The sequence below is a fragment of the Liolophura sinensis genome, chromosome 4 (genome assembly GCF_032854445.1).
Source record: "Liolophura sinensis isolate JHLJ2023 chromosome 4, CUHK_Ljap_v2, whole genome shotgun sequence".
Lineage (NCBI taxonomy): Eukaryota > Metazoa > Mollusca > Polyplacophora > Chitonida > Chitonidae > Liolophura > Liolophura sinensis.
The window spans coordinates 8,009,541-8,026,985 of record NC_088298.1 but is presented as its reverse complement, the minus strand read 5'-3'; the positions used below and the strand labels follow the sequence as shown (position 1 = coordinate 8,026,985).

The following is a 17,445-nucleotide window of genomic DNA, read 5'->3' as shown; positions in this document are numbered from 1 at the left end:
CATGCATTTTATTTCACCACCAATATATAGCAAAGTTTTACCCCAGCACCTGCCTACGGCCATATCACATTGAAAACACCGGTTCTCGTCCGAACACCGAAGTTAAACAACGTCGAGCCCGGTTTGTACTTGGATGGGTGACCGCCTGGGAACACCGGGTGCTGTAGGCTAGCAACCTCTTTTTTTTTTTTTTTTTTTTTTTTTCACTTTTTCTTCATTAATACCAAGATGTATATACCCATGGTGGGTGGGGAAATGTGGATATGAGTTATCGCCCCTAGCGTGACTTGTATGGTCCATCTAAGCCAAGACAGACGTGGGATGGCAGGGAGTTTGTTGTCTTCGTTCAAACGGCCATCCAGCCTCTTCACTGTTTGGTGCACTTGTTCTGATATTCCATGCATTTTATTTCACCACCAATATATAGAAAAGTTTTACCCCAGCACGTGCCTACGGCCATATCACGTTGAAAACACCGGTTCTCGTCCGAACACCGAAGTTAAGCAACGTCGAGCCCGGTTAGTACTTGGATGGGTGACCGCCTGGGAACACCGGGTGCTGTAGGCTAACAACCTCTTTTTTTTTTTTTTTTTTTCTTTTTCTGCATTAATACAAAGATGTATGTACCCAAGGTGGGTGGTTAAATGTGGATATGAGTTATCGCCCCTAGCGTGACTTGCATGGTCCATCTAAGCCAAGACAGACGTGGGATGGCAGGGAGTTTGTTGTCTTCGTTCAAACGGCCATCCAGCCTCTTCACTGTTTGGTGCACTTGTTCTGATATTCCATGCATTTTATTTCACCAAAAATATATAGTAAAGTTTTACCCAAGCACCTGCCTACGGCCATATCACGTTAAATACACCGGTTCTCGTCCGAACACCGAAGTTAAGCAACGTCGAGCCCGGTTAGTACTTGGATGGGTGACCGCCTGGGAACACCGGGTGCTGTAGGCTAGCAACCTCTGTTTTTTTTTCTCTTTTTCTCTTTTTCTTCATTAATACAAAGATGTATGTACTCTTGGTGGGTGGGGAAATGTGGATATGAGTTATCGCCCCTAGCGTGACTTGTATGGTCCATCTAAGCCAAGACAGACGTGGGATGGCAGGGAGTTTGTTGTCTTCGTTCAAACGGCCATCCAGCCTCTTCACTGTTTGGTGCACTTGTTCTGATATTCCATGCATTTTATTTCACCACCAATATATAGCAAAGTTTTACCCCAGCACGTGCCTACGGCCATATCACGTTGAAAACACCGGTTCTCGTCCGAACACCGAGGTTAAGCAACGTCGAGCCCGGTTAGTACTTGGATGGGTGACCGCCTGGGAACACCGGGTGCTGTAGGCTAGCAACCTCTTTTTTTTTTCTTTTTTTTTCACTTTTTCTTCATTAATACAAAGATGTATATACCCATGGTGGGTGGGGAAATGTGGATATGAGTTATCGCCCCTAGCGTGACTTGTATGGTCCATCTAAGCCAAGACAGACGTGGGATGGCAGGGAGTTTGTTGTCTTCATTCAAACGGCCATCCAGCCTCTTCACTGTTTGGTGCATTTGTTCTGATATTCCATGCATTTTATTTCACCACCAATATATAGCGAAGTTTTACCCCAGCACGTGCCTACGGCCATATCACGTTGAAAACACCGGTTCTCGTCCGAACACCGAAGTTAAGCAACGTCCAGCCCGGTTAGTACTTGGATGGGTGACCGCCTGGGAACACAGGGTGCTGTAGGCTAACAACCTCCTTTTTTTTTTTTTTTCTCTTTTTTTTCATTAATACAAAGATGTATGTACCCATGGTGGGTGGGGAAATGTGGATATGAGTTATCGCCCCTAGCGTGACTTGTATGGTCCATCTAAGCCAAGACGGACGTGGAATGGCAGGGAGTTTGTTGTCTTCGTTCAAACGGCCATCCAGCCTCTTCACTGTTTGGTGCACTTGTTCTGATATTCCATGCATTTTATTTCACCACCAATATATAGCAAAGTTTTACTCCAGCACGTGCCTACGGCCGTATCACGTTGAAAACACCGGTTCTCGTCCGAACACCTAAGTTTAGCAACGTCGAGCCCGGTTAGTACTTGGATGGGTGACCGCCTCTGAACACCGGGTGCTGTAGGCTAACAACCTCTATTTTTTTTTGTCTTTTTCTCTTTTTCTTGATTAATACAAAGATGTATGTACCCATGGTGGGTGGGGAAATGTGGATATGAGTTATCGCCCCTAGCGTGACTTGTATGGTCCATCTAAGCCAAGACAGACGTGGGATGGCAGGGAGTTTGTTGTCTTCGTTCAAACGGCCATCCAGCCTCTTCACTGTTTGGTGCACTTGTTCTGATATTCCATGCATTTTATTTCACCACCAATATATAGCAAAGTTTTACCCCAGCACGTGCCTACGGCCATATCACGTTGAAAACACCGGTTCTCGTCCGAACACCGAAGTTAAGCAACGTCGAGCCCGGTTAGTACTTGGATGGGTGACCGCCTGGGAACACCGGGTGCTGTAGGCTAACAACCTTTTTTTTTTTTTTTTTTTCTCTTTTTCTTCATTAATACCAAGATGTATATACCCATGGTGGGTGGGGAAATGTGGATATGAGTTATCGCCCCTAGCGTGACTTGTATGGTCCCATCTAAGCCAAGACAGACGTGGGATGGCAGGGAGTTTGTTGTCTTCGTTCAAACGGCCATCCAGCCTCTTCACTGTTTGGTGCACTTGTTCTGATATTCCATGCATTTCATTTCACCACCAATATATAGCAAAGTTTTACCCCAGCACGTGCCTACGGCCATATCACGTTGAAAACACCGGTTCTCGTCCGAACACCGAGGTTGAGCAACGTCGAGCCCGGTTAGTACTTGGATGGGTGACCTCCTGGTAACACCGGGTGCTGTGGGCTAGCAACCTCTTTTTTTTTTCTCTTTTTCTTCATTAATACAACGATGTATATACCCATGGTGGGTGGGGAAATGTGGATATGAGTTATTGCCCCTAGCGTGACTTGTATGGTCCATCTAAGCCAAGACAGACGTGGGATGGCAGGGAGTTTGTTGTCTTCGTTCAAACGGCCATCCAGCCTCTTCACTGTTTGGTGCACTTGTTCTGATATTCCATGCATTTTATTTCACCACCAATATATAGCAAAGTTTTACCCCAGCACGTGCCTACGGCCATATCACGTTGAAAACACCGGTTCTCGTCCGAACACCGAAGTTAAGCAACGTCGAGCCCGGTTAGTACTTGGATGGGTGACCGCCTGGGAACACCGGGTGCTGTAGGCCAGCAACCTCTTTTTTTTTTCACTTTTTCTTGATTAATACCAAGATGTATATACCCATGGTGGGTGGGGAAATGTGGATATGAGTTATCGCCCCTAGCGTGACTTGTATGGTCCATCTAAGCCAAGACAGGACGTGGGATGGCAGGGAGTTTGTTGTCTTCGTTCAAACGGCCATCCAGCCTCTTCACTGTTTGGTGCACTTTTTCTGATATTCCATGCATTTTATTTCACCACCAATATATAGCAAAGTTTTACCCCAGCACGTGCCTACGGCCATATCACTATGAAAACACCGGTTCTCGTCCGAACACCGAGGTTAAGCAACGTCGAGCCCGGTTAGTACTTGGATGGGTGACCGCCTGGGAACACCGGGTGCTGTAGGCTAACAACCTCTTTTTTTTTTTTTTTTTTTTCTTTTTCTGCATTAATACAAAGATGTATGTACCCATGGTGGGTGGGGAAATATGGATATGAGTTATCGCCCCTAGCGTGACTTGTATGGTCCATCTAAGCCAAGACAGACGTGGGATGGCAGGGAGTTTGTTGTCTTCGTTCAAATGGCTATCCAGCCTCTTCACTGTTTGGTGCACTTGTTCTGATATTCCATGCAATTTATTTCACCACCAATATATAGAAAAGTTTTACCCCAGTACCTGCCTACGGCCATATCACGTTGAAAACACCGGTTCTCGTCCGAACACCAAAGTTAAGCAACGTCGAGCCCGGTTAGTACTTGGATGGGTGACCGCCTGGGAACACCGGGTGCTGTAGGCTAGCAACCTCTTTTTTTTTCTTTTTTTTTTTCACTTTTTCTTCATTAATACAAAGATGTATGTACCCATGGTGGGTGGGGAAATGTGGATATGAGTTATCGCCCCTAGCGTGACTTGTATGGTCCATCTAAGCCAAGACAGACGTGGGATGGCAGGGAGTTTGTTGTCTTCGTTCAAACGGCCATCCAGCCTCTTCACTGTTTGGTGCACTTGTTCTGATATTCCATGCAATTTATTTAACCACCAATATATAGAAAAGTTTTACCCCAGCACGTGCCTACGGCCATATCACGTTGAAAACACCGGTTCTCGTCCGAACACCGAAGTTAAGCAACGTCGAGCCCGGTTAGTACTTGGATGGGTGACCGCCTGGGAACACCGGGTGCTGTAGGCTAACAACCTCTTTTTTTTTTTTTTTTTTTCTTTTTCTGCATTAATACAAAGATGTATGTACCCATGGTGGGTGGTTAAATGTGGATAAGAGTTATCGCCCCTAGCGTGACTTGCATGGTCCATCTAAGCCAAGACAGACGTGGGATGGCAGGGAGTTTGTTGTCTTCGTTCAAACGGCCATCCAGCCTCTTCACTGTTTGGTGCACTTGTTCTGATATTCCATGCATTTTATTTCACCAAAAATATATAGTAAAGTTTTACCCAAGCACCTGCCTACGGCCATATCACGTTAAATACACCGGTTCTCGTCCGAACACCGAAATTAAGCAACGTCGAGCCCGGTTAGTACTTGGATGGGTGACCGCCTGGGAACACCGGGTGCTGTAGGCTAGCAACCTCTGTTTTTTTTTCTCTTTTTCTCTTTTTCTTCATTAATACAAAGATGTATATACTCTTGGTGGGTGGGGAAATGTGGATATGAGTTATCGCCCCTAGCGTGACTTGTATTGTCCATCTAAGCCAAGACAGACGTGGGATGGCAGGGAGTTTGTTGTCTTCGTTCAAACGGCCATCCCGCCTCTTCACTGTTTGGTGCACTTGTTCTGATATTCCATGCATTTTATTTCACCACCAATATATAGAAAAGTTTTACCCCAGCACCTGCCTACGGCCATATCACGTTGAAAACACCGGTTCTCGTCCGAACACCGAAGTTAAGCAACGTCGAGCCCGGTTAGTACTTGGATGGGTGACCGCCTGGGAACACCGGGTGCTGTAGGCTAGCAACCTTTTTTTTTTTTTTTTTTTTTTCACTTTTTCTTCATTAATACCAAGATGTATATACCCATGGTGGGTGGGGAAATGTGGATATGAGTTATCGCCCCTAGCGTGACTTGTATGGTCCATCTAAGCCAAGACAGACGTGGGATGGCAGGGAGTTTGTTGTCTTCGTTCAAACGGCCATCCAGCCTCTTCACTGTTTGGTGCACTTGTTCTGATATTCCATGCATTTTATTTCACCACCAGTATATAGCAAAGTTTTACCCCAGCACCTGCCTACGGCCATATCACGTTGAAAACACCGGTTCTCGTCCGAACACCGAAGTTAAGCAACGTCGAGCCCGGTTAGTACTTGGATGGGTGACCGCCTGGGAACACCGGGTGCTGTAGGCTAACAACCTCTTTTTTTTTTCACTTTTTCTTCATTAATACAAAGATGTATGTACCCATGGTGGGTGGGGAAATGTGGATATGAGTTATCGCCCCTAGCGTGACTTGTATGGTCCATCTAAGCCAAGACAGACGTGGGATGGCAGGGAGTTTGTTGTCTTCGTTCAAACGGCCATCCAGCCTCTTCACTGTTTGGTGCACTTGTTCTGATATTCCATGCATTTTATTTCACCACCAATATATAGCAAAGTTTTACCCCAGCACCTGCCTACGGCCATATCACATTGAAAACACCGGTTCTCGTCCGAACACCGAGGTTAAGCAACGTCGAGCCCGATTAGTACTTGGATGGGTGACCGCCTGGGAACACCGGGTGCTGTAGGCTAACAACCTCTTTTTTTTTTTTTTTTTTTCTTTTTCTGCATTAATACAAAGATGTATGTACCCATGGTGGGTGGGGAAATGTGGATATGAGTTATCGCCCCTAGCGTGACTTGCATGATCCATCTAAGCCAAGACAGACGTGGGATGGCAGGGAGTTTGTTGTCTTCGTTCAAACGGCCATCCAGCCTCTTCACTGTTTGGTGCACTTGTTCTGATATTCCATGCATTTTATTTCACCACCAATATATAGCAAAGTTTTACCCCAGCAAGTGCCTACGGCCATATCACGTTGAAAACACCGGTTCTCGTCCGAACACCGAAGTTAAGCAACGTCGAGCCCGGTTAGTACTTGGATGGGTGACCGCGTGGGAACACCGGGTGCTGTAGGCTAACAACCTCTTTTTTTTTTTCTCTCTTTTTCTTCATTAATACAAAGATGTATGTACCCATGGTGGGTGGGGAAATGTGGATATGAGTTATCGCCCCTAGCGTGACTTGTATGGTCCATCTAAGCCAAGACAGACGTGGGATGGCAGGGAGTTTGTTGTCTTCGTTCAAACGGCCATCCAGCCTCTTCACTGTTTGTTGCGCTTGTTCTAATATTCCATGCATTTTATTTCACCACCAATATATAGCAAAGTTTTACCCCAGCACCTGCCTACGGCCATATCACATTAAAAACACTGGTTCTCGTCCGAACACCGAAGTTAAACAACGTCGAGCCCAGTTTGTACTTGGATGGGTGACCGCCTGGGAACACCGGGTGCTGTAGGCTAGCAACCTCTTTTTTTTTTTTTTTTTTTTTTTCACTTTTTCTTCATTAATACCAAGATGTATATACCCATGGTGGGTGGGGAAATGTGGATATGAGTTATCGCCCCTAGCGTGACTTGTATGGTCCATCTAAGCCAAGACAGACGTGGGATGGCAGGGAGTTTGTTGTCTTCGTTCAAACGGCCATCCAGCCTCTTCACTGTTTGGTGCACTTGTTCTGATATTCCATGCATTTTATTTCACCACCAATATATAGAAAAGTTTTACCCCAGCACGTGCCTACGGCCATATCACGTTGAAAACACCGGTTCTCGTCCGAACACCGAAGTTAAGCAACGTCGAGCCCGGTTAGTACTTGGATGGGTGACCGCCTGGGAACACCGGGTGCTGTAGGCTAACAACCTCTTTTTTTTTTTTTTTTTTCTTTTTCTGCATTAATACAAAGATGTATGTACCCATGGTGGGTGGGGAAATGTGGATATGAGTTATCGCCCCTAGCGTGACTTGCATGGTCCATCTAAGCCAAGACAGACGTGGGATGGCAGGGAGTTTGTTGTCTTCGTTCAAACGGCCATCCAGCCTCTTCACTGTTTGGTGCACTTGTTCTGATATTCCATGCATTTTATTTCACCAAAAATATATAGTAAAGTTTTACCCAAGCACCTGCCTACGGCCATATCACGTTAAATACACCGGTTCTCGTCCGAACACCGAAGTTAAGCAACGTCGAGCCCGGTTAGTACTTGGATGGGTGACCGCCTGGGAACACCGGGTGCTGTAGGCTAGCAACCTCTGTTTTTTTTTCTCTTTTTCTCTTTTTCTTCATTAATACAAAGATGTATATACTCTTGGTGGGTGGGGAAATGTAGATATGAGTTATCGCCCCTAGCGTGACTTGTATGGTCCATCTAAGCCAAGACAGACGTGGGATGGCAGGGAGTTTGTTGTCTTCGTTCAAACGGCCATCCAGCCTCTTCACTGTTTGGTGCACTTGTTCTGATATTCCATGCATTTTATTTCACCACCAATATATAGCAAAGTTTTACCCCAGCACGTGCCTACGGCCATATCACGTTGAAAACACCGGTTCTCGTCCGAACACCGAAGTTAAGCAACGTCGAGCCCGGTTAGTACTTGGATGGGTGACCGCCTGGGAACACCGGGTGCTGTAGGCTAGCAACCTTTTTTTTTTTTTTTTTTTTTTCACTTTTTCTTCATTAATACCAAGATGTATATACCCATGGTGGGTGGGGAAATGTGGATATGAGTTATCGCCCCTAGCGTGACTTGTATGGTCCATCTAAGCCAAGACAGACGTGGGATGGCAGGGAGTTTGTTGTCTTCGTTCAAACGGCCATCCAGCCTCTTCACTGTTTGGTGCACTTGTTCTGATATTCCATGCATTTTATTTCACCACCAGTATATAGCAAAGTTTTACCCCAGCACCTGCCTACGGCCATATCACGTTGAAAACACCGGTTCTCGTCCGAACACCGAAGTTAAGCAACGTCGAGCCCGGTTAGTACTTGGATGGGTGACCGCCTGGGAACACCGGGTGCTGTAGGCTAACAACCTCTTTTTTTTTTCACTTTTTCTTCCTTAATACAAAGATGTATGTACCCATGGTGGGTGGGGAAATGTGGATATGAGTTATCGCCCCTAGCGTGACTTGTATGGTCCATCTAAGCCAAGACAGACGTGGGATGGCAGGGAGTTTGTTGTCTTCATTCAAACGGCCATCCAGCCTCTTCACTGTTTGGTGCACTTGTTCTGATATTCCATGCATTTTATTTCACCACCAATATATAGCAAAGTTTTACCCCAGCACGTGCCTACGGCCATATCACGTTGAAAACACTGGTTCTCGTCCGAACACCGAAGTTAAGCAACGTCGAGCCCGGTTAGTACTTGGATGGGTGACCGCCTGGGAACACCGGGTGCTGTAGGCTAGCAACCTCTTTTTTTTTTCACTTTTTCTTCATTAATACCAAGATGTATATATCCATGGTGGGTGGGGAAATGTGGATATGAGTTATCGCCCCTAGCGTGACTTGTATGGTCCATCTACGCCAAGACAGACGTGGGATGGCAGGGAGTTTGTTGTCTTCGTTCAAACGGCCATTCAGCCTCTTCACTGTTTGGTGCACTTGTTCTGATATTCCATGCATTTTATTTCACCACCAAGATATAGCAAAGTTTTACCCCAGCACGTGCCTACGGCCATATCACGTTGAAAACACCGGTTCTCGTCCGAACACCGAGGTTAAGCAACGTCGAGCCCGGTTAGTACTTGGATGGGTGACCGCCTGGGAACACCGGGTGCTGTAGGCTAACAACCTCTTTTTTTTTTTTTTTTTTTTCTTTTTCTGCATTAATACAAAGATGTATGTACCCATGGTGGGTGGGGAAATGTGGATATGAGTTATCGCCCCTAGCGTGACTTGCATGGTCCATCTAAGCCAAGACAGACGTGGGATGGCAGGGAGTTTGTTGTCTTCGTTCAAACGGCCATCCAGCCTCTTCACTGTTTGGTGCACTTGTTCTGATATTCCATGCATTTTATTTCACCACCAATATATAGCAAAGTTTTACCCCAGCAAGTGCCTACGGCCATATCACGTTGAAAACACCGGTTCTCGTCCGAACACCGAAGTTAAGCAACGTCGTGCCCGGTTAGTACTTGGATGGGTGACCGCCTGGGAACACCGGGTGCTGTAGGCTAACAAGCTCTTTTTTTTTTCACTTTTTCTTCATTAATACAAAGATGTATGTACCCATGGTGGGTGGGGAAATGTGGATATGAGTTATCACCCCTAGCGTAACTTGTATGGTCCATCTAAGCCAAGACAGACGTGGGATGGCAGGGAGTTTGTTGTCTTCGTTCAAACGGCCATCCAGCCTCTTCACTGTTTGGTGCACTTGTTCTGATATTCCATGCATTTTATTTCACCACCAATATATAGCAAAGTTTTACCCCAGCACGTGCCTACGGCCATATCACGTTGAAAACACTGGTTCTCGTCCGAACACCGAAGTTAAGCAACGTCGAGCCCGGTTAGTACTTGGATGGGTGACCGCCTGGGAACACCGGGTGCTGTAGGCTAGCAACCTCTTTTTTTTTTCACTTTTTCTTCATTAATACCAAGATGTATATATCCATGGTGGGTGGGGAAATGTGGATATGAGTTATCGCCCCTAGCGTGACTTGTATGGTCCATCTACGCCAAGACAGACGTGGGATGGCAGGGAGTTTGTTGTCTTCGTTCAAACGGCCATTCAGCCTCTTCACTGTTTGGTGCACTTGTTCTGATATTCCATGCATTTTATTTCACCACCAATATATAGCAAAGTTTTACCCCAGCACGTGCCTACGGCCATATCACGTTGAAAACACCGGTTCTCGTCCGAACACCGAGTTTAAGCAACGTCGAGCCCGGTTAGTACTTGGATGGGTGACCGCCTGGGAACACCGGGTGCTGTAGGCTAACAACCTCTTTTTTTTTTTTTTTTTTTTCTTTTTCTGCATTAATACAAAGATGTATGTACCCATGGTGGGTGGGGAAATGTGGATATGAGTTATCGCCCCTAGCGTGACTTGCATGGTCCATCTAAGCCAAGACAGACGTGGGATGGCAGGGAGTTTCTTGTCTTCGTTCAAACGGCCATCCAGCCTCTTCACTGTTTGGTGCACTTGTTCTGATATTCCATGCATTTTATTTCACCACCAATATATAGCAAAGTTTTACCCCAGCAAGTGCCTACGGCCATATCACGTTGAAAACACCGGTTCTCGTCCGAACACCGAAGTTAAGCAACGTCGTGCCCGGTTAGTACTTGGATGGGTGACCGCCTGGGAACACCGGGTGCTGTAGGCTAACAAGCTCTTTTTTTTTTCACTTTTTCTTCATTAATACAAAGATGTATGTACCCATGGTGGGTGGGGAAATGTGGATATGAGTTATCACCCCTAGCGTGACTTGTATGGTCCATCTAAGCCAAGACAGACGTGGGATGGCAGGGAGTTTGTTGTCTTCGTTCAAACGGCCATCCAGCCTCTTCACTGTTTGGTGCACTTGTTCTGATATTCCATGCATTTTATTTCACCACCAATATATAGCAAAGTTTTACCACCAGCACGTGCTTACGGCCATATCACGTTGAAAACACCGGTTCTCGTCCGAAACACCGAGGTTAAGCAACGTCGAGCCCGGTTAGTACTTGGATGGGTGACCGCCTGGGAACACCGGGTGCTGTAGGCTAACAACCTCTTTTTTTTTTCTTTTTTTTCTTTTTCTGCATTAATACAAAGATGTATATACCCATGGTGGGTGGGGAAATGTGGATATGAGTTATCGCCCCTAGCGTGACTTGCATGGTCCATCTAAGCCAAGACAGACGTGGGATGGCAGGGAGTTTGTTGTCTTCGTTCAAACGGCCATCCAGCCTCTTCACTGTTTGGTGCACTTGTTCTGATATTCCATGCATTTTATTTCACCACCAATATATAGCAAAGTTTTACCCAGCACGTGCCTACGGCCATATCACGTTGAAAACACCGGTTCTCGTCCGAACACCGAAGTTAAGCAACGTCGAGCCCGGTTAGTACTTGGATGGGTGACCGCCTGGGAACACCGGGTGCTGTAGGCTAGCAACCTCTATTTTTTTTTCTCTTTTTCTTCATTAATACAAAGATGTATGTACCCATGGTGGGTGGGGAAATGTGGATATGAGTTATCGCCCCTAGCGTGACTTGTATGGTCCATCTAAGCCAAGACAGACGTGGGATGGCAGGGAGTTTGTTGTCTTCGTTCAAACGGCCATTCAGCCTCTTCACTGTTTGGTGCACTTGTTCTGATATTCCATGCATTTTATTTCGCCACCAATATTATAGCAAAGTTTTACCCCAGCACGTGCCTACGGCCATATGACGTTGAAAACACCGGTTCTCGTACGTACACCGAGTTTAAGCAACGTCGAGCCTGGTTAGTACTTGGATGGGTGACCGCCTGGGAACACCGGGTGCTGTAGGCTAACAACCTCTTTTTTTTTTTTTTTTTTTCTTTTTCTGCATTAATACAAAGATGTATGTACCCATGGTGGGTGGGGAAATGTGGATATGAGTTATCGCCCCTAGCGTGACTTGCATGGTCCATCTAAGCCAAGACAGACGTGGGATGGCAGGGAGTTTGTTGTCTTCGTTCAAACGGCCATCCAGCTCTCTTCACTGTTTGGTGCACTTGTTCTGATATTCCATGCATTTTATTTCACCACCAATATATAGCAAAGTTTTACCCCAGCAAGTGCCTACGGCCATATCACGTTGAAAACACCGGTTCTCGTCCGAACACCGAAGTTAAGCAACGTCGTGCCCGGTTAGTACTTGGATGGGTGACCGCCTGGGAACACCGGGTGCTGTAGGCTAACCAGCTCTTTTTTTTTTCACTTTTTCTTCATTAATACAAAGATGTATGTACCCATGGTGGGTGGGGAAATGTGGATATGAGTTATCACCCCTAGCGTGACTTGTATGGTCCATCTAAGCCAAGACAGACGTGGATGGCAGGGAGTTTGTTGTCTTCGTTCAAACGGCCATCCAGCCTCTTCACTGTTTGGTGCACTTGTTCTGATATTCCATGCATTTTATTTCACCACAATATATAGCAAAGTTTTACCCCAGCACGTGCTTACGGCCATATCACGTTGAAACACCGGTTTCTCGTCCGAACACCGAGGTTAAGCAACGTCGAGCCCGGTTAGTACTTGGATGGGTGACCGCCTGGGAACACCGGGTGCTGTAGGCTAACAACCTCTTTTTTTTTTCTTTTTTTTTCTTTTTCTGCATTAATACAAAGATGTATGTACCCATGGTGGGTGGGGAAATGTGGATATGAGTTATCGCCCCTAGCGTGACTTGCATGGTCCATCTAAGCCAAGACAGACGTGGGATGGCAGGGAGTTTGTTGTCTTCGTTCAAACGGCCATCCAGCCTCTTCACTGTTTGGTGCACTTGTTCTGATATTCCATGCATTTTATTTCACCACCAATATATAGCAAAGTTTTACCCCAGCACCTGCCTACGGCCATATCACGTTGAAAACACCGGTTCTCGTCCGAACACCGAAGTTAAGCAACGTCGAGCCCGGTTAGTACTTGGATGGGTGACCGCCTGGGAACACCGGGTGCTGTAGGCTAGCAACCTCTATTTTTTTTTCTCTTTTTCTTCATTAATACAAAGATGTATGTACCCATGGTGGGTGGGGAAATGTGGATATGAGTTATCGCCCCTAGCGTGACTTGTATGGTCCATCTAAGCCAAGACAGACGTGGGATGGCAGGGAGTTTGTTGTCTTCGTTCAAACGGCCATCCAGCCTCTTCACTGTTTGGTGCACTTGTTCTGATATTCCATGCATTTTATTTCACCACCAATATATAGCAAAGTTTTACCCCAGCACGTGCCTACGGCCATATCACGTTGAAAACACCGGTTCTCGTCCGAACACCGAAGTTAAGCAACGTCGAGCCCGGTTAGTACTTGGATGGGTGACCGCCTGGGAACACCGGGTGCTGTAGGCTAGCAACCTCTATTTTTTTTTCTCTTTTTCTTTTTTTCTTCATTAATACAAAGATGTATGTACCCTTGGTGGGTGGGGAATTGTGGATGTGAGTTATCGCCCCTAGCGTGACTTGTATGGTCCATCTAAGCCAAGACAGACGTGGGATGGCAGGGAGTTTGTTGTCTTCGTTCAAACGGCCATCCAGCCTCTTCACTGTTTGGTGCACTTGTTCTGATATTCCATGCATTTTATTTTACCACCAATATATAGCAAAGTTTTACCCCAGCACGTGCCTACGGCCATATCACGTTCAAAACACTGGTTCTCGTCCGAACACCGAAGTTAAGCAACGTCGAGCCCGGTTAGTACTTGGATGGGTGACCGCCTGGGAACACCGGGTGCTGTAGGCTAGCAACCTCTTTTTTTTTTTCACTTTTTCTTCATTAATACCAAGATGTATATACCCATGGTGGGTGGGGAAATGTGGATTTGAGTTATCGCCCCTAGCGTGACTTGTATGGTCCATCTAAGCCAAGACAGACGTGATATGGCAGGGAGTTTGTTGTCTTCGTTCAAACGGCCATCCAGCCTCTTCACTGTTTGGTGCACTTGTTCTGATATTCCATGCATTTTATTTCACCACCAATATATAGCAAAGTTTTACCCCAGCACGTGCCTACGGCCATATGACGTTGAAAACACCGGTTCTCGTCCGAACACCGAAGTTAAACAACGTCGAGCCCGGTTAGTACTTGGGTGGGTGACCGCCTGGGAACACCGGGGGCTGTAGGCTAGCAACCTCTTTTTTTTTTTTTTTTTTTTTTCACTTTTTCTTCATTAATACCAAGATGTATATACCCATGGTGGGTGGGGAAATGTGGATATGAGTTATCGCCCCTAGCGTGACTTGTATGGTCCATCTAAGCCAAGACAGACGTGGGATGGCAGGGAGTTTGTTGTCTTCGTTCAAACGGCCATCCAGCCTCTTCACTGTTTGGTGCACTTGTTCTGATATTCCATGCATTTTATTTCACCACCAATATATAGCAAAGTTTTACCCCAGCAAGTGCCTACGGCCATATCACGTTGAAAACACCGGTTCTCGTCCGAACACCGAAGTTAAGCAACGTCGTGCCCGGTTAGTACTTGGATGGGTGACCGCCTGGGAACACCGGGTGCTGTAGGCTAACCAGCTCTTTTTTTTTTCACTTTTTCTTCATTAATACAAAGATGTATGTACCCATGGTGGGTGGGGAAATGTGGATATGAGTTATCACCCCTAGCGTGACTTGTATGGTCCATCTAAGCCAAGACAGACGTGGGATGGCAGGGAGTTTGTTGTCTTCGTTCAAACGGCCATCCAGCCTCTTCACTGTTTGGTGCACTTGTTCTGATATTCCATGCATTTTATTTCACCACCAATATATAGCAAAGTTTTACCCCAGCACGTGCTTACGGCCATATCACGTTGAAAACACCGGTTCTCGTCCGAACACCGAGGTTAAGCAACGTCGAGCCCGGTTAGTACTTGGATGGGTGACCGCCTGGGAACACCGGGTGCTGTAGGCTAACAACCTCTTTTTTTTTTCTTTTTTTTTCTTTTTCTGCATTAATACAAAGATGTATGTACCCATGGTGGGTGGGGAAATGTGGATATGAGTTATCGCCCCTAGCGTGACTTGCATGGTCCATCTAAGCCAAGACAGACGTGGGATGGCAGGGAGTTTGTTGTCTTCGTTCAAACGGCCATCCAGCCTCTTCACTGTTTGGTGCACTTGTTCTTATATTCCATGCATTTTATTTCACCACCAATATATAGCAAAGTTTTACCCCAGCACCTGCCTACGGCCATATCACGTTGAAAACACCGGTTCTCGTCCGAACACCGAAGTTAAGCAACGTCGAGCCCGGTTAGTACTTGGATGGGTGACCGCCTGGGAACACCGGGTGCTGTAGGCTAGCAACCTCTATTTTTTTTTCTCTTTTTCTTCATTAATACAAAGATGTATGTACCCATGGTGGGTGGGGAAATGTGGATATGAGTTATCGCCCCTAGCGTGACTTGTATGGTCCATCTAAGCCAAGACAGACGTGGGATGGCAGGGAGTTTGTTGTCTTCGTTCAAACGGCCATCCAGCCTCTTCACTGTTTGGTGCACTTGTTCTGATATTCCATGCATTTTATTTCACCACCAATATATAGCAAAGTTTTACCCCAGCACGTGCCTACGGCCATATCACGTTGAAAACACCGGTTCTCGTCCGAACACCGAAGTTAAGCAACGTCGAGCCCGGTTAGTACTTGGATGGGTGACCGCCTGGGAACACCGGGTGCTGTAGGCTAGCAACCTCTATTTTTTTTTCTCTTTTTCTTTTTTTCTTCATTAATACAAAGATGTATGTACCCTTGGTGGGTGGGGAATTGTGGATGTGAGTTATCGCCCCTAGCGTGACTTGTATGGTCCATCTAAGCCAAGACAGACGTGGGATGGCAGGGAGTTTGTTGTCTTCGTTCAAACGGCCATCCAGCCTCTTCACTGTTTGGTGCACTTGTTCTGATATTCCATGCATTTTATTTTACCACCAATATATAGCAAAGTTTTACCCCAGCACGTGCCTACGGCCATATCACGTTCAAAACACTGGTTCTCGTCCGAACACCGAAGTTAAGCAACGTCGAGCCCGGTTAGTACTTGGATGGGTGACCGCCTGGGAACACCGGGTGCTGTAGGCTAGCAACCTCTTTTTTTTTTTCACTTTTTCTTCATTAATACCAAGATGTATATACCCATGGTGGGTGGGGAAATGTGGATTTGAGTTATCGCCCCTAGCGTGACTTGTATGGTCCATCTAAGCCAAGACAGACGTGATATGGCAGGGAGTTTGTTGTCTTCGTTCAAACGGCCATCCAGCCTCTTCACTGTTTGGTGCACTTGTTCTGATATTCCATGCATTTTATTTCACCACCAATATATAGCAAAGTTTTACCCCAGCACGTGCCTACGGCCATATGACGTTGAAAACACCGGTTCTCGTCCGAACACCGAAGTTAAACAACGTCGAGCCCGGTTAGTACTTGGATGGGTGACCGCCTGGGAACACCGGGGGCTGTAGGCTAGCAACCTCTTTTTTTTTTTTTTTTTTTTTTCACTTTTTCTTCATTAATACCAAGATGTATATACCCATGGTGGGTGGGGAAATGTGGATATGAGTTATCGCCCCTAGCGTGACTTGTATGGTCCATCTAAGCCAAGACAGACGTGGGATGGCAGGGAGTTTGTCTTCGTTCAAACGGCCATCCAGCCTCTTCACTGTTTGGTGCACTTGTTCTGATATTCCATGCATTTTATTTCACCACCAATATATAGCAAAGTTTTACCCCAGCACGTGCCTACGGCCATATCACGTTGAAAACACCGGTTCTCGTCCGAACACCGAGGTTAAGCAACGTCGAGCCCGGTTAGTACTTGGATGGGTGACCGCCTGGGAACACCGGGTGCTGTAGGCTAACAACCTCTTTTTTTTTTTTTTTTATCTCTCTTTTTTTCTTCATTAATACAAAGATGTATGTACCCATGGTGGGTGGGGAAATGTGGATATGAGTTATCGCCCCTAGCGTGACTTGTATGGTCCATCTAAGCCAAGACAGACGTGGGATGGCAGGGAGTTTGTTGTCTTCGTTCAAACGGCCATCCAGCCTCTTCACTGTTTGGTGCACTTGTTCTGATATTCCATGCATTTTATTTCACCACCAATATATAGCAAAGTTTTACCCCAGCACGTGCCTACAGCCATATCACGTGGAAAACACCGGTTCTCGTCCGAACACCGAAGTTAAGCAACGTCGAGCCCGGTTAGTACTTGGATGGGTGACCGCCTGGGAACACCGGGTGCTGTAGGCTAGCAACCTCTTTTTTTTTTTCTCTTTTTCTTCATTAATACAAAGACGTATGTACCCATGTTGGGTGGGGAAATGTGGATATGAGTTATCGCCCCTAGCGTGTCTTGTATGGTCCATCTAAGCCAAGACAGACGTGATATGGCAGGGAGTTTGTTGTTTTCGTTCAAACGGCCATCCAGCCTCTTCACTGTTTGGTGCACTTGTTCT

At 46.3% G+C, this 17,445-nt stretch overlaps 1 protein-coding gene and 45 non-coding genes across 47 annotated transcripts in view; 45 read left to right on the top strand and 1 right to left on the bottom strand.

Annotated features, from left to right (window-relative positions):
- LOC135464328 (serine-rich adhesin for platelets-like) overlaps positions 1-17,445 on the bottom strand; it is a 375,213-nt gene that overhangs the window by 218,924 nt on the left and 138,844 nt on the right. The gene's annotated exons all lie outside the window — the stretch shown is intronic.
- LOC135465195 (5S ribosomal RNA) lies at positions 52-170 on the top strand. Its single transcript, XR_010443896.1, has one exon. It is a non-coding gene; the product is annotated as a 5S ribosomal RNA (ribosomal RNA).
- LOC135465286 (5S ribosomal RNA) lies at positions 449-567 on the top strand. The gene has a single exon (XR_010443981.1). It is a non-coding gene; the product is annotated as a 5S ribosomal RNA (ribosomal RNA).
- LOC135465140 (5S ribosomal RNA) lies at positions 838-956 on the top strand. The gene has a single exon (XR_010443845.1). It is a non-coding gene; the product is annotated as a 5S ribosomal RNA (ribosomal RNA).
- Positions 1,229-1,347, top strand: LOC135465091 (5S ribosomal RNA). Its single transcript, XR_010443799.1, has one exon. It is a non-coding gene; the product is annotated as a 5S ribosomal RNA (ribosomal RNA).
- Positions 1,621-1,739, top strand: LOC135465271 (5S ribosomal RNA). Its single transcript, XR_010443967.1, has one exon. It is a non-coding gene; the product is annotated as a 5S ribosomal RNA (ribosomal RNA).
- LOC135465323 (5S ribosomal RNA) lies at positions 2,009-2,127 on the top strand. The gene has a single exon (XR_010444015.1). It is a non-coding gene; the product is annotated as a 5S ribosomal RNA (ribosomal RNA).
- On the top strand, positions 2,400-2,518 carry LOC135465274 (5S ribosomal RNA). The gene has a single exon (XR_010443970.1). It is a non-coding gene; the product is annotated as a 5S ribosomal RNA (ribosomal RNA).
- On the top strand, positions 2,790-2,908 carry LOC135465312 (5S ribosomal RNA). The gene has a single exon (XR_010444004.1). It is a non-coding gene; the product is annotated as a 5S ribosomal RNA (ribosomal RNA).
- Positions 3,172-3,290, top strand: LOC135465336 (5S ribosomal RNA). The gene has a single exon (XR_010444023.1). It is a non-coding gene; the product is annotated as a 5S ribosomal RNA (ribosomal RNA).
- LOC135465255 (5S ribosomal RNA) lies at positions 3,555-3,673 on the top strand. Its single transcript, XR_010443952.1, has one exon. It is a non-coding gene; the product is annotated as a 5S ribosomal RNA (ribosomal RNA).
- On the top strand, positions 3,945-4,063 carry LOC135465043 (5S ribosomal RNA). Its single transcript, XR_010443754.1, has one exon. It is a non-coding gene; the product is annotated as a 5S ribosomal RNA (ribosomal RNA).
- LOC135465263 (5S ribosomal RNA) lies at positions 4,338-4,456 on the top strand. The gene has a single exon (XR_010443959.1). It is a non-coding gene; the product is annotated as a 5S ribosomal RNA (ribosomal RNA).
- Positions 4,727-4,845, top strand: LOC135465233 (5S ribosomal RNA). Its single transcript, XR_010443931.1, has one exon. It is a non-coding gene; the product is annotated as a 5S ribosomal RNA (ribosomal RNA).
- Positions 5,118-5,236, top strand: LOC135465251 (5S ribosomal RNA). Its single transcript, XR_010443948.1, has one exon. It is a non-coding gene; the product is annotated as a 5S ribosomal RNA (ribosomal RNA).
- On the top strand, positions 5,510-5,628 carry LOC135465239 (5S ribosomal RNA). Its single transcript, XR_010443937.1, has one exon. It is a non-coding gene; the product is annotated as a 5S ribosomal RNA (ribosomal RNA).
- On the top strand, positions 5,892-6,010 carry LOC135465202 (5S ribosomal RNA). Its single transcript, XR_010443902.1, has one exon. It is a non-coding gene; the product is annotated as a 5S ribosomal RNA (ribosomal RNA).
- Positions 6,281-6,399, top strand: LOC135465003 (5S ribosomal RNA). Its single transcript, XR_010443717.1, has one exon. It is a non-coding gene; the product is annotated as a 5S ribosomal RNA (ribosomal RNA).
- On the top strand, positions 6,666-6,784 carry LOC135465318 (5S ribosomal RNA). The gene has a single exon (XR_010444010.1). It is a non-coding gene; the product is annotated as a 5S ribosomal RNA (ribosomal RNA).
- LOC135465227 (5S ribosomal RNA) lies at positions 7,061-7,179 on the top strand. The gene has a single exon (XR_010443926.1). It is a non-coding gene; the product is annotated as a 5S ribosomal RNA (ribosomal RNA).
- Positions 7,449-7,567, top strand: LOC135465139 (5S ribosomal RNA). The gene has a single exon (XR_010443844.1). It is a non-coding gene; the product is annotated as a 5S ribosomal RNA (ribosomal RNA).
- On the top strand, positions 7,840-7,958 carry LOC135465215 (5S ribosomal RNA). The gene has a single exon (XR_010443914.1). It is a non-coding gene; the product is annotated as a 5S ribosomal RNA (ribosomal RNA).
- Positions 8,232-8,350, top strand: LOC135465203 (5S ribosomal RNA). Its single transcript, XR_010443903.1, has one exon. It is a non-coding gene; the product is annotated as a 5S ribosomal RNA (ribosomal RNA).
- On the top strand, positions 8,614-8,732 carry LOC135465021 (5S ribosomal RNA). The gene has a single exon (XR_010443733.1). It is a non-coding gene; the product is annotated as a 5S ribosomal RNA (ribosomal RNA).
- Positions 8,996-9,114, top strand: LOC135465090 (5S ribosomal RNA). Its single transcript, XR_010443798.1, has one exon. It is a non-coding gene; the product is annotated as a 5S ribosomal RNA (ribosomal RNA).
- LOC135465053 (5S ribosomal RNA) lies at positions 9,386-9,504 on the top strand. The gene has a single exon (XR_010443763.1). It is a non-coding gene; the product is annotated as a 5S ribosomal RNA (ribosomal RNA).
- Positions 9,768-9,886, top strand: LOC135465019 (5S ribosomal RNA). The gene has a single exon (XR_010443732.1). It is a non-coding gene; the product is annotated as a 5S ribosomal RNA (ribosomal RNA).
- Positions 10,150-10,268, top strand: LOC135465224 (5S ribosomal RNA). The gene has a single exon (XR_010443923.1). It is a non-coding gene; the product is annotated as a 5S ribosomal RNA (ribosomal RNA).
- LOC135465051 (5S ribosomal RNA) lies at positions 10,540-10,658 on the top strand. The gene has a single exon (XR_010443762.1). It is a non-coding gene; the product is annotated as a 5S ribosomal RNA (ribosomal RNA).
- LOC135465259 (5S ribosomal RNA) lies at positions 10,923-11,042 on the top strand. The gene has a single exon (XR_010443956.1). It is a non-coding gene; the product is annotated as a 5S ribosomal RNA (ribosomal RNA).
- On the top strand, positions 11,312-11,430 carry LOC135465191 (5S ribosomal RNA). The gene has a single exon (XR_010443892.1). It is a non-coding gene; the product is annotated as a 5S ribosomal RNA (ribosomal RNA).
- Positions 11,696-11,814, top strand: LOC135465324 (5S ribosomal RNA). Its single transcript, XR_010444016.1, has one exon. It is a non-coding gene; the product is annotated as a 5S ribosomal RNA (ribosomal RNA).
- LOC135465050 (5S ribosomal RNA) lies at positions 12,086-12,204 on the top strand. The gene has a single exon (XR_010443761.1). It is a non-coding gene; the product is annotated as a 5S ribosomal RNA (ribosomal RNA).
- On the top strand, positions 12,466-12,584 carry LOC135465317 (5S ribosomal RNA). The gene has a single exon (XR_010444009.1). It is a non-coding gene; the product is annotated as a 5S ribosomal RNA (ribosomal RNA).
- On the top strand, positions 12,856-12,974 carry LOC135465179 (5S ribosomal RNA). Its single transcript, XR_010443881.1, has one exon. It is a non-coding gene; the product is annotated as a 5S ribosomal RNA (ribosomal RNA).
- Positions 13,239-13,357, top strand: LOC135465168 (5S ribosomal RNA). Its single transcript, XR_010443870.1, has one exon. It is a non-coding gene; the product is annotated as a 5S ribosomal RNA (ribosomal RNA).
- On the top strand, positions 13,630-13,748 carry LOC135465176 (5S ribosomal RNA). The gene has a single exon (XR_010443878.1). It is a non-coding gene; the product is annotated as a 5S ribosomal RNA (ribosomal RNA).
- Positions 14,013-14,131, top strand: LOC135465254 (5S ribosomal RNA). The gene has a single exon (XR_010443951.1). It is a non-coding gene; the product is annotated as a 5S ribosomal RNA (ribosomal RNA).
- Positions 14,407-14,525, top strand: LOC135465049 (5S ribosomal RNA). Its single transcript, XR_010443760.1, has one exon. It is a non-coding gene; the product is annotated as a 5S ribosomal RNA (ribosomal RNA).
- Positions 14,789-14,907, top strand: LOC135465166 (5S ribosomal RNA). Its single transcript, XR_010443868.1, has one exon. It is a non-coding gene; the product is annotated as a 5S ribosomal RNA (ribosomal RNA).
- LOC135465156 (5S ribosomal RNA) lies at positions 15,179-15,297 on the top strand. The gene has a single exon (XR_010443859.1). It is a non-coding gene; the product is annotated as a 5S ribosomal RNA (ribosomal RNA).
- On the top strand, positions 15,562-15,680 carry LOC135465144 (5S ribosomal RNA). Its single transcript, XR_010443848.1, has one exon. It is a non-coding gene; the product is annotated as a 5S ribosomal RNA (ribosomal RNA).
- LOC135465175 (5S ribosomal RNA) lies at positions 15,953-16,071 on the top strand. The gene has a single exon (XR_010443877.1). It is a non-coding gene; the product is annotated as a 5S ribosomal RNA (ribosomal RNA).
- Positions 16,336-16,454, top strand: LOC135465243 (5S ribosomal RNA). The gene has a single exon (XR_010443941.1). It is a non-coding gene; the product is annotated as a 5S ribosomal RNA (ribosomal RNA).
- On the top strand, positions 16,727-16,845 carry LOC135465089 (5S ribosomal RNA). Its single transcript, XR_010443797.1, has one exon. It is a non-coding gene; the product is annotated as a 5S ribosomal RNA (ribosomal RNA).
- Positions 17,121-17,239, top strand: LOC135465134 (5S ribosomal RNA). Its single transcript, XR_010443839.1, has one exon. It is a non-coding gene; the product is annotated as a 5S ribosomal RNA (ribosomal RNA).